The sequence below is a fragment of the Dermacentor variabilis genome, chromosome 4, assembly GCF_050947875.1.
Source record: "Dermacentor variabilis isolate Ectoservices chromosome 4, ASM5094787v1, whole genome shotgun sequence".
In the NCBI taxonomy this organism is placed as follows: domain Eukaryota; kingdom Metazoa; phylum Arthropoda; class Arachnida; order Ixodida; family Ixodidae; genus Dermacentor; species Dermacentor variabilis.
The window spans coordinates 93,190,482-93,203,028 of NC_134571.1; positions in this window are offsets into that span (position 1 = coordinate 93,190,482).

The following is a 12,547-nucleotide window of genomic DNA, read 5'->3' on the forward strand; positions in this document are numbered from 1 at the left end:
TAGAGATTGTGCCTTGACAACGACCTTGGTTATCCGTCCGCTGTGGAATTAGACATCAATAACAACTAACAAGACGACAAAACTCCCCCGATGCATGTTCAACCTGTTCCCACTACTGAAACGACCATATACCTACGGGACGCTGTGTGATCTACACGGATGCGGCGATTAAACCACTGAGGAGGACATATAGCTTTCTCAAGTTCGACACACCCTAAGATCCAAGCTACCCGCAGCTATGCAACGGACTTTCCAGATCGCTTGTTATTCGAACTGCAGGCTATAGACAATGCGATGGAAGCCCTCGTCAACTTGCCTAACGACAACGAAGCCCACATCTATACTGAAAGCCTCGACACAGTTAAGCAGCTTAAGCATGTAACCAAAACGTTGCATATTTGTGAGCAGATTCATAAAATTCACAAATCTACACGTCTGAACGTTACTGTCCACTGTGTGCAGGCGCCTGACCACGACAATGGCCTTGCGGACAGCATTGCTCATTCTTTTTCGGCACTACTGTTCTTTCCCTTTCCTCTGACTCCGCTCTGTTCTCATTGCCCTAAAATCTATCCTTTTGCGGGACACACGCGTCCTTATGTGTCTGCGTTTCCTTAAAAAAGTAACTGGAGCGCCAATGCTTCTCGTCGGACACATTGAAAAATTAATATCCCGAAGCTGGAGCAGGCCTGAGAATTTGTTCTAAAAGGATACGCCTGGCTAATTCACCGGCTATAATTCGTAAATTGAAACACGTGACGTAAAATAATTAATAAAATGTTAATTAGCGTAATCATTTTAATTGTTAAATTAAGCATTTTGATTTCTCGTATAAGTAATGGCCGCCTTAATCGCGTAATTTGGATCGAGGGTTAGAATTGTACTATCTGCCACAGGCCATTTTGTTAAAGTTTGGCGCAACTAAAAAAATAAAAAAAGAACACCCTGTGTATATGATTGCGTCGCGGTCAGACGGCCCTCGTCATGCATCAGCTGTCGTGCCATCGGCAGTACGGTGTGCCGCTACGTAGCTTTAATGCTAATCACTAGGGGTGTGCAAATACCGAATAGCAGATTTCGAATCGAATCAAGAAAAGAAAAGCGAATATCTGATCGCATATCGAATATCAGAAAATTTAACACCAACTTTTATGTTTCCAAATTTTGTGCAAAAAGAAAAAAAAAGGCAGAGTGCTGCTCATGTTCAGGAGGCTCTTCACAAGAATCTTGCTAGCTATCAGTAATTTAGGTACCTGTGATTCGAGGTGCATAGTATGCTCTACTCTTATTATATGGAACACCAAATCAGTATGCCTGCACGATGCTTCTCTCTCAAGCTCCGCTAACTCTTTTGCTCATGTTCGCCGTCGCAAAAGCCTACATATATACACTGCTTACGAGCACGTGAGCGCCTACAGCGCAACAATCCGCCAAGCAACGAGACTTTGCCCTTCCCCTGCACCTTCTCGCTTCCTTACACGCTCCCTCTCTCGCGGCGGAAACCATGGCAACCTGCCCGAGAAACCCTGCAATAAATGCTTCTACGCTGCGGGCTGCGGTAGCTACGCATGCGCTGCGATCTGTTGGCGTAAGTGCCAGTTTGCCGCTGGCGTCGTGCTCGGCTTGGCGCATCGATGACCATTCCGTGCGCGACGGTTTCTATTACGCCCTGCCTGCAGAAGTGCATGTATGCTTGAAGCAGACTTGTACACAACAAATACGTCATTAATTACTTGCAATCAATTACATATTTGGCAGTTTTGCAATTAATCGATTGCGTGTTTACTCTGTAACGCTCGCTGTAATTCAATTACTTCTTTTCAGTAACCAATTACATGTAACCATGCAGTTACACTCTTAAAAATAAAGTTAGTAAATAGCTAGTAAATGCACGCGTTTACTAGATTATTATGCATTTTACTACCTTCTCACTAGTTCTGTACTAGCCAGTGGGTAGTAAAGCTAGTATGTGCTACCTCTACTAGCCAGAAAGGCTTCTTAGTAATTTTTACTAAGCAACTACTACCTCGTCTGGCCATGGCCTACTATGCTGTGATTGTGACAGTCTTATGCAAAATTGAGATAAACTGTAGCGCTGCTCGTTATGTTGGACTAACAGTTACGTGCGACGTCGTCGCACACCGCTATTGGTGAAGAACCGGCCATGACTCATCATTGATCCGGTGCGGCAAGAGCTCAGGATTAAGCTACACTGGGTCGCGGTCGACGTCATTCTGAGACCATGATCCTTCCGAGTATATGGCGAGGTAAAGGAAGTCATCGGTGATCGGTGGAAGGCCGAAGACCTTGAGGGCGCCGAGTCAACGACTCGTCTAGTATATAGGTCTTTTGCTGCGCCAGGGTGTCACACCAGACCGCATCCCGCATCAAATGCGTCTTCGTAGCGGCACTGCGCTCGTGGTTGTGCCTGGACGTGCGCCGTAATGCCTTCGTTGCCACAATACTGGACACACCAGACGTGAACGCCGAGTGCTTGTAGAGCGTTCGGGCACGAACAGGCTAATTGCACTCGCCGATACGCCAGAGTTGCAAGCGCAGGCGGAGAAGTGGACTGGAGCGAGGTGCTCATGGGCGAAGACGAAGCGGAGAGCGTGGCTGGAATGGTTGCGTCCATCAGCGACGCGGCCACAGTGGCGGCGTCCACCAGCGATGCAGGCTCGCAAGAGAACAGGGCTGCAGATGCTCGGGCAGGAGACGCCACTGTGGCAGACGCTTCGACAGGAAAGCATGAAGAGGAAGAAGGTTCAGCAGAGCGCACTTCTGAAGCACACTTTTTAGGGAAGCAACTGACCCCGAGACTCTGGAACACCTTCTCTGTGCTTGCCCATCCTTGGCGCAGGAACGCTCCACAGTGATCAACACCTACATACGTCACGGCCTTCCAGCGGCCACAGAGACTGACCTGCTGTTCCCAGTGTGTCCACAGCTCCCTGCGCTGCGAAGCCTGCTGGAGTTTATAAGTTCCACGGGAATAGACACCCTATAAGCGCCCCGCTACAACGCTGGCAACTTTACTGAGGACTGCCAACTGTCGCGCATAGTGGAGTCTAATAGGCCACATCCTCCCTCTTTCTCTATCATCTCTTCACTTCCCACTCCCTCTCCCCTGATGACGCTTCGCCGTGCTCCCTCACGGGTTGCAGAATCAAGCGTCCTTCCTTTCCTTTGATCACTATCACTATCAACAAGTGTGTCCGGGACTGGTGAGAAAACAGATGGAACTCAAGAACGCAGTAAGCGAGGCCTTCGCGACGCTCGAAGACAGTGATTCGACGGACGAGGCTGCGATGGACGCCGAGGCAAGACCTGCGAAGCGCCGACTCAATAAAGCAGGCATGGCGTCTCAAGACACGCGGCTACGAGCAACGGAGAAGCGCGGGAACGAGCCTGGAACCAAGAAGCCTCGTGTGGCCAGCCATCAGCGGTCGGCGTCGCTTATACGCGGCGGCGGCAAGTCGACGCCCTGAGCGTCGACTGGACTGCGGTATGCTATAAGGCAAGGTCTATGAGGGGAGTGCAGTAGGCTCGGTCTGGTGTCGCTTGCCAATATGGAGTCCTTAGAGAGGTCGATAAATATTGCGACACTCAACTTCAGGGGCTTAGTGCCAAGAGGCGGCAAAACTAACTTTACCGCCTCGTAACGGAGCACGACTTTGATATTGTAGCCATTCAGAAGACCAAAGTGGAGAAAGAGGACCAGACAGAGCATATGGTGCGCTTTTTCGCGAGACGCAATGACGTGTGTGTTGCCCATGCGGTTACCCATGGGGTGTCTTCGGGGTGCATTTTGTTAATTCCGCAGAGCATTGGTGCTGTAGTTGAGTCGGCGACTACCTGTGAATCAGACCCGTTTCATTGTATCTGTCTTTTCCCTGTTATCATAAAATTGGCGAGTAATTTGTCTTTATGCACCAACTAAGGCTCAAGAGCGAAGGGAATTTTTTGAAGAAATTGAGACGTACTTGAAATGTGAGCGTAGACTAATCCTGGCGGGAGATTTCAATTGTGTATGTGGGCAATGTCACAAAACCCGTGGGAAACAGCACAACGAAGCGAGTACTACTGTTTTGAAAGGTATGATTGCAGAATTTCATCTAGAGCACGTGGGTGAATGTCTTTGCGGCGGAAAAGCGGTCATTTTTACCCACTTCCTATGCTAGAATTGACAGAGTGTACGTGTCGGCTTAACTAATTCATTCGTGTCTAGATTATCATCACACCTGTTGTGTTTAGTGATCATTGTTTAGTTTCTTTCTCTGTTGGAAAAGAAAGAAGGAATAACAAAGAATTTTCTCGGGACCTCTGGAAATTTCATGCAAAGTTGCTGAAAAATGTCGAGTTTTGTAAGCAGTTTCTGAAGGCTATAAATAAAACAATAACTCAAAACTTAGATAGCTGGGGACATAAATGGGAAGTTTGTAAGCAAACAATTAAATTCAAAGCACTTGAAAGGGCCAGTTTTTTAAGTCACGCGAAAGAAATAACTCGAGTCCCGTCTTGTATGGAATCTGAAGCAATTATTGGAAAAGGAAAGTACACCTCCCGGTTATTTCTTAGAAGACATAAAAAGCATAAAGCAAAAACTTGAGCTGATAGACCAATAGCGATACAAGGGAGCATTGATTCGAGCCAGAGCTGAGAAATTGTGCACAGGAGAAATTCCAGCAGAACGTGCCTATTACTCGAAAAGAAATATGCTTCCCAAAATGCAATAACAGAAATAGAACATAATGGGTCACTGTCTACCAACAAAGAAACAATAGCAAGTTCATTTTTTTTAATAATACAAAGTTGATTTCTCGTAGCCAAGTTGACACTGATAGATTTTTAAATAATTTCATTTCATTGATGCCAACATTAGACGATGAAACCCAGGAAAAATTAGAAGCGCCCATAACAGTGGAGGAAGTTACGACGGCGATTGATCATTTAAATGATGGCAAGTCAGCGGGGCCGGATGGCTTAGGCGCTGCATGTTTAAGGGTGTTATAGCACCTGTTTTGACTGAAGCATACAACGAGGCTTACGAGAACAAACATCTACCGCCGTCCTTTCTGTCAGCACACACGGTCTTAAGAGGAAGCTTTAGCTCGGGTGCTCCTATCTAAATACATGTAAAAGGAGAATTCGTTTTTCTCGGCAACCACTGCACCAAGTTTGACGAGGTTTGTTGCATTTAAAAGCAAAACTTTAAATCTAGTGACTGTTTGTTTCGAATTTTCGAGTTAGGGCGTCAGTTTTTTATTAAAAATTGGCAAAAACCGAAAATTTTCCAAAAACGAAACTATCAAGTTTACAACTCTGTAACGCAACAACAAAAATTATTATACAATTCTGTGAATTGTGTCTAATAGTACATCTAAAGCGGACAAAATTGGTATGTTACACTTGAATATAAAAAAAATTATTAATAGGGAAATACAACTTTTGCAGAACCCTTGTAACCAACGTAACAAATTCACGTAAGATGTAAAATGACATATTGAATTTGTCCGCTTTGAATGATCTAATAGATGCCGTTTACAGAACCACGATATCAGCTCTTGATGCAAAGCTATGAATTTGTAAACTTCGTGCTTCTATTTTTTTCACACGGTCAACTATTTGAAAATCGTTTTAAGAAAATTCAAACAATAAATCGAAATTCCGCTTCCAGCAGTCACTAGAATTTAACTTTCTCTCTCAAGTGCAGTAAATTTCATTAAAATCGGTCGAGGCGTTATCTCAGAAAAACGTTTTTGCGTTTTATATGTATTTGAATAGGCCGCGTCGGAGTTGCGCCCGAGCTAAAGCTTCCTCTTAATACCAAAAACTGAAAACCCAATCAAATTACGTAATGTTACATCGTATAGAACGATTAGTCTGACAAACATAGACTATAAAATATTAATGAAAGTATGGGTCAACAGGTTGCAGAGATTAATGAAAGATTTAGTCGGTCCACATCAAACGTGCGGAATAGAAGGAAAAAGAATTATGACAAATATACACATAGCACGATCAATACTGGAATGCTGTGACGCAATGCAACTCAGTGTCGCCATGCTGCAAGTTGACCTCGAGAAGGCATTCGACGGGGTGCCGCACGATATGCTTCTATCTATACTTGAATATGTGGTAGTAGGCAATGTGATCAGCGAAGGTGTGCGGATGGCTTACGCAAGGTCCATCTTGGCTTACGCTGGATGTACGACAAGGTTGATAATAAAGAAATCAGTAGGTGAGTACATACCAGTATAGCGCTCAGTAAGACAAGGGTACCCGTTATCACAGATCCTTTTTTGTATACATATTCAACCTTTTTGTCTGAGCATAATTAGGAACAACGCGCTACGAGGATCACTTACATCAAGCCGCGGTAAGCCTTCTTGCTTACGCTGATGACATTGCAGTTTTCTGTGTTGATTATGAAAGTGTTTTTTACTTATATATTTTTACTTATACGCTGTACAGGAGGTCCCATTACAGTCTTTGACCTCGGGACCTCCTCCTGTATAATACTGCCTTGTACTATTTCTTGTCTATTAATAATAATAATAAACCTCATTCGTGTTTGAGCCTATACTGTTAATGCTGTAAAAAGTTTTTCTCAAGCAAGTGGTAGTGCAGTAAACTAAGACAAGTGCCTTGGGTTTTGGCGAGGGGCATGGGACGTCGCACCAAGGATGTTTTTGAACATTAAATGGCAAGAAACACCGACAAAATACTTAAGAGTGCCCCTGCAGTACTACTGTGACAACGAGACTTATTGGAAAAAACACAGAGGTGGTACTTGAAAAGGCACAAAAAGGGAAAGTCGATTTTCGCACGGGCCACGACTTGCAACTTATTTCTCGTAAGCAAGCTATGGTATGCAATGCAAGTTTGGTGTTGCAACAGGTTAAACGTAAAAAAAAAAAAAAAAGAATGCACAGAGTGTTCGCAGTCATTATTTGGAGCGCTGTATGGGAAAAAACGAGCCGAACAAATCTGTTTAAAAGAGTGAATGATGGTGGGCTTGGTTTAGTACATCTGCATGTAAGACAACTCGTCAGTCGATTTGTTTTTCTTAGTGATGTAGATGACACCTTTCTCAGGACTATGATTCAACTGAGGTTGGGTAAAGTGCTACCGGAATTTGTTGTCTCTTCGGTGTGTCAGCAAGGACCAGTACGGGGATATCTAAAAGAAGTGGTTCCATCTTTCCACTTCTTATCGGTGCGTTTTTCTTTGGAATATTTGGCCGAGGTGTCACATAAAAAACTGTACAAAGACCTTGTTAAATGTCTTATTTCCTGTGTCATTGTACCGTGAATTATACTGTGCAGGCAAAGGAAAATATGTTTTGAAACGCGTTAAATAAATTATCGTTGTGCCAGGGGTTAAAACCTTTTTTTTTTTTTTAAAGCTGCACATAGGAACCTTACCCGTTAAAACGTGGTTCGAAGATAGGGGTTTATTTGTTCCGTGGTGTACCCATTGTTTATTATGCAAAAAACCAGAGACAATTGAGCGTGTGTTTTTGGATTGCTGTCGATGCAGGCGATGCAGTTTTGGCGGGAACTGCAGTAGAACGCCCGCGGTTTACCACACAGCAGCCTCGTGGACACGCATGTTCAGACAGGCAAATCCATGCATTCATTGTTTCTTTCCTCATTTGACGCTCCATCAGATGTTGGCCGCTGAATTGAACCAGTGCTGCTATGGCTCACTAGCGGTGGCCATTTCGGAAGTTAGTGCCAGGAAATCACATACGGGCAGTTTTTTATTGCGATAGCAATTATATGGATGGACACTTCAGGCGCATTTCTGCCCTCGGCATTGCCGTGATCCGTATAAAGTCCAAGAGCGACGATTGTCCCCGCCCGCCGTATGCTGTAGAGGCGAGTGAAACCTTGCGAGGGTGAGCCGACGATGGTAGCGAAATCTTGCGCCCGCAAGAGAGGAAAGCGGAGAGGAACGCCGTCTTCCGTCGCACGCAAGGCACCGGGATGCGTTCTACTTCGGCGGCTGCTGCGTATGGCGCGGCCGCGTGGGCCCTATCTTGAAAGCGACGTGCGATGGGGAGAGAGTCTAGGAGTCTAGGCGGGGGGGGGGGGGGGCACCGACGGCGGATAGCTTCGTATACGCTATGTTCTGGTTGCTTAGTTCGCGTTGAAGCGAGAGGCAGCACGAAGGTCAGTTTGCTCGCTCCCGCTGCCGCACTTCTCCACTGCAACGATTTGACAGCGAGTTTCTGCGGTCATCTAGTGAAATGTGTTCATGTTTGCTTGTGCGCGCGTGACACTATGCTCGTTAATTTAGTCAGTAAGCGAATGTCTACAAATTGATATGACAGGTAAAACTACTATCCTTACTTCATATAGCTATCTACTAATTTGCTATCGCAATCAATGCCTCGCCTTTCGGAGCGAAACTGCGACTTTTTTTTAGCTTTTCATTAGCCCTACCGGGAGCGCCTTCTCCGAACGCCAGCTATGATGAAGCGCTGCGCTTGCATGCAGAGGCCTCTTACGCGGATATTGTGGCCTTGAATAACCACAATGCCATCAGAGCACCAAGACGTACGCGGTTGTTTCATGACCTACATGACACACATGTCATGGTATTCATGTCATGACCGATCATGCATGTTCGCCATACACGTTTGTCATATTATGCCAATTTTAGTACATACTAAGTTAACGAAACGACCATGAGAGCACCAAGACGTAGATGCTGTCCAAGAAGAAAACGTTCGCCAAGAAATGCGAAGCATTTCTTGGCGAACGTGTAGTTTGCGTGCAGTTCGTGAAACTTCGTGTAGTTTTCGGCTGCACTGAGGGCAACGAGAATAACACCACAAAACAAACTATATCACAATTTATAAAAATGGCTAGCTGACTTTGATAATTTGCGCCGTACAATTGCGTGCTTTCTCATAGACGAAGCGGTGGCAACCCTGCCAGTGTCAGAGGAAGTGAACCCAGCGCCCTTCCGCCACGCGCTCCTCCGTACGTTACCAACGCCACCTAAAGAAACTGACCTTACCCGGCGCAAGCACTTCTCCACGTCCGGGGGGCCCTCCTCGACCGGCGTCGCTTCACTCTCCCAGGTCGGAGGCCTCCGATTATCACAGAAAGAGCATGTACACTTTCGCGTTAAAAACAAAACAAAGAAAATAAAAGAAAGAACAAAATTTGCCGTTATTTTATATTGTGAATGTTGGCTACTAGCGGAGCTGTAAAAAAGACGAAGCACACCCCTGAGTGCAAAAGTTTACTTATTTGTGGGCTTTTCTCTTTCGCGTCTGTAGAATACTATGCAAACGCGCATAATCGCTACTGACAGCGGCTCAATCTGTCGAGGTGTCCAAATTAAGACGCGCCAAGCGTCTCAAGACGCTGGCTTACGCGCAAAAAATCCACTAGTGCGTTCTATGCCACTTCTCGATTCATGCGTCCGTGGCGTAAGCGAATGGTCGTGGCCGGACACTGCAGTGAACGGACGTGCGATGACGCGCTCCGTAGGAGCGGTTTCAGCGGCCGTCTGGCCGCGGTAACAGGGCTACTGAAGAGGAAAGTACTTGCCCGGTTGTTTTGCCTACAGGGCGCTTCGTTGTAAATACGGTTTTATTGCGATAGCAACTATATGGACACTCCAGGCGCGTTTGTGCAGTCGGCGTCTCGCCGTCGCCGTGAGGTTCCGTATGAGTGAAATCTTGTGAGGGTGAGCCGGCGAACAGGGTTCAATCTCGCGTGCGCGAGCGAGGAACGCAGCCAGGATGCGCGCCCTCTCCTGTTGTGCTCGAGGCAAGGCGGGTCAGGCGAAGGAGGAGGCGCGTTCTTCTCCGGCGGCTGCTAGGGTGCCTCGATGTCCTCCTCGCCCACCGTACAGAGTAGAGACAACCGCGGCGTTGGCCACGGGAATCGCGGACGCCGTAGGGACGCGTTGCCGGCGCTCGTGTGCCTTATCTGCGACGTGTCCAAAACGTGCGCCCGCGCGGACCTCATCTTAAAAGCGATCTGTTATGTTTGCAGAGCGCGAGTAGTGCCGGTAGCTTCGTATGCGCTCTTTTCGACGTTCTGTTCGCGTTGAAGCGACAGATGCATGGAGGTCAATTGGATTGCGGCTGCTGCCGCGATTCCTAACTCGAGCGTTTTCACAGACAGCTTCCGCTTTCATCGAGCGAGATGTCTTCGTGTCTACCTGTGCGCGCGTGACACCGTGCTGGTTAATTTAGTTAAAACACGTTGGCAGGCTAGTTGGTTTGAATCCATGATTGGATGTTAAGTGCGACTGAACAAGGCAGTTGAAAGAAGCAGACACAAAGACAGCGCTGTCTCTGTGTGTGTTTTTGTACGACCTCGTTGAGTCACGCTTACAAATTCTATAATTAATTTAGTTCTTAAGCGAATGTTTGCAAGTTTATACGGCCAATAAAACTACTATCCTTACTTCGCACAGCTATCTACTAGTTTGCTGTCACAATCGGTGCTTCGCCTTTCGGGAGGAACTGTGAATTTCTTTTTCTTTTAGAGGGAGGTGGGCGAGATTGGGGGCGTGAGCTTGACCGGGGACAGGAAGAGTGAAGGAGGTGGGAGGGGGGGGCACATGCCCGGCGTGCCACCCCCTGACGGCTACGCGTTGTGCTGAATCAATGTTCGGTTGCGGAGTGAGGGTCAGTGTTGTGCTTTCCGCTGCTGGCCCGAAGATTGCCGCACGCGCACCAGCGTTTCCGCTCAGCGACTGTGTGATGATGATAGTGATCTATCTTGAAGGGGCAGCGCAAGACGACGAAGACAGAAGGCAGGAACACACAGGACAGCGCTGCACGTGTGTTCCTGCCTTCTGCCTTCGTCATCTTGTTCTGCCCCTTGAAGATGCTCAAAGATTACCAACTCGCCCAAATGTCAATCCTTCTATAGTCATCTATAGAAAGCAATAACGCTTAATTATGCAGCCTCTGAGATAGCACGGCGAAGCGTCGATGTGTGCGCATTTTAGCACAGACACTTCTAAGCAGAGCGTACGCTTGGCGTTGGTGCGAGGTCGCGGACGCCGATATCAGGGCCCACCCTTACCGAGTCAAGGATTTCCGGAACGCATTAGCTCAGCGTGAGCAGCTCCCCTACGTTATCGCCCAGGGGGCATATTGGATGATCCACGTTTGGGCCGTCACTCTCCTGGCCGAAGGCGTAATGAAGAGTATCAGCGTCGGTGAGCTGCTTGTGAAAGAAAGCCACTGCCTGGTGACTGATCCGGCGAACCAGGACATGCGACTGAAGCTTCACTGGCTGCTACACAGCGTGCCGACAAACAAGACAAACAGGCGCTGAGTGCATAGCATGTTCGGAGACGTATACACACACGTGCGTAGCATTGAGCTCCTGTTGAGAGGCCGGAGTACATGCGTGTCTGCTCCCACGCGTTGTTTTCCCGCTCCGCATCCCAGTAGTCCATTCTTTTGGTGTCGTAGACACAAGGGTGTTGCTGGACGGCCTCCAGAAACCTTTCGATTTCGGAGCCGCACGGTTCGGGCACGCTTTCTTGCGAAGAGGCCATCTCGTTCTGGCTCAGCCTGCCGAGTAGCGCTAGGCGCTAACTTGCTCGGCGCGGTCGGCGCGAAATGCAGTCGGTTGCATTCGGCGCCGGACGACGTCCGAGCGCGCTGAATGCCGCCGGGCGCGTCGGCGCCAGATGCCGCCGGACTGTAGGGGTTCGTGTTTTCGTCAACGTAACGTCGCCATGACGAGCGCGCGCGCGCTATAGTGCGGAATCGTCCCCGCATACGACGCAACCACGAGGCAATTCGGAACCTGAAGTCGACGTTGTTCTCACGGCAGACGTCGACGTTGGCTCCTTGCATTAATTAGTGGACTCTCCGTGACGGTCAGCTTGCAGCGATTTGAGAAGCCTCCACTGAATGCGGCGGTTGCTGTCACCTCAAAGGGATCTTTTTCGTTTGCCCGTCAATGATACACTTCGTCGTCGTCTAGGCGGGCGCTGGTGTAGGGGTCGCTTCGTGGGATGCACCTAAACAGTGCCCGTTGCCGTTCGAGACGTAACAAGGTTGTATCGGGTATAACAATGCTAAACGCCAATCGTAACAAGGATAACACGCCGCTGTCCTCATAGGAGTGTGGGTGCTCAAGTGAAGCACTGCATGGGCCTGGACATTTCTGTAAGTGCATTCAAAACAAGGGACGCTGGTAACTGAAAAAAAAAGTCATGTGCAAACAGAAAATACAGAACACATTAGACACGCTGTATCTTCACGAAATGCGTGCACAGCCACTGTATGCGGTCGTCGCAATGGACTCTGCCCAGTCGGTTTATTGCATGAAAGAATCAATCAAATATTTTCGTGTTGTACGCTGTTTGTATAACAGCAACGAATGTCGTATTTGAAGCATTGCCATTTGTTGGGCGTGTTGGTAAATCGAAAGCATATTTAGCGCCAGCAAACAAGGACGGAAGGGAGACGACAACACTCTCGCTTCCGTCCTTGTTTGCTGGCGCTAAATATGCTGTCGTATTTGAGAAGCGATCCCGCCGATTCTCAACT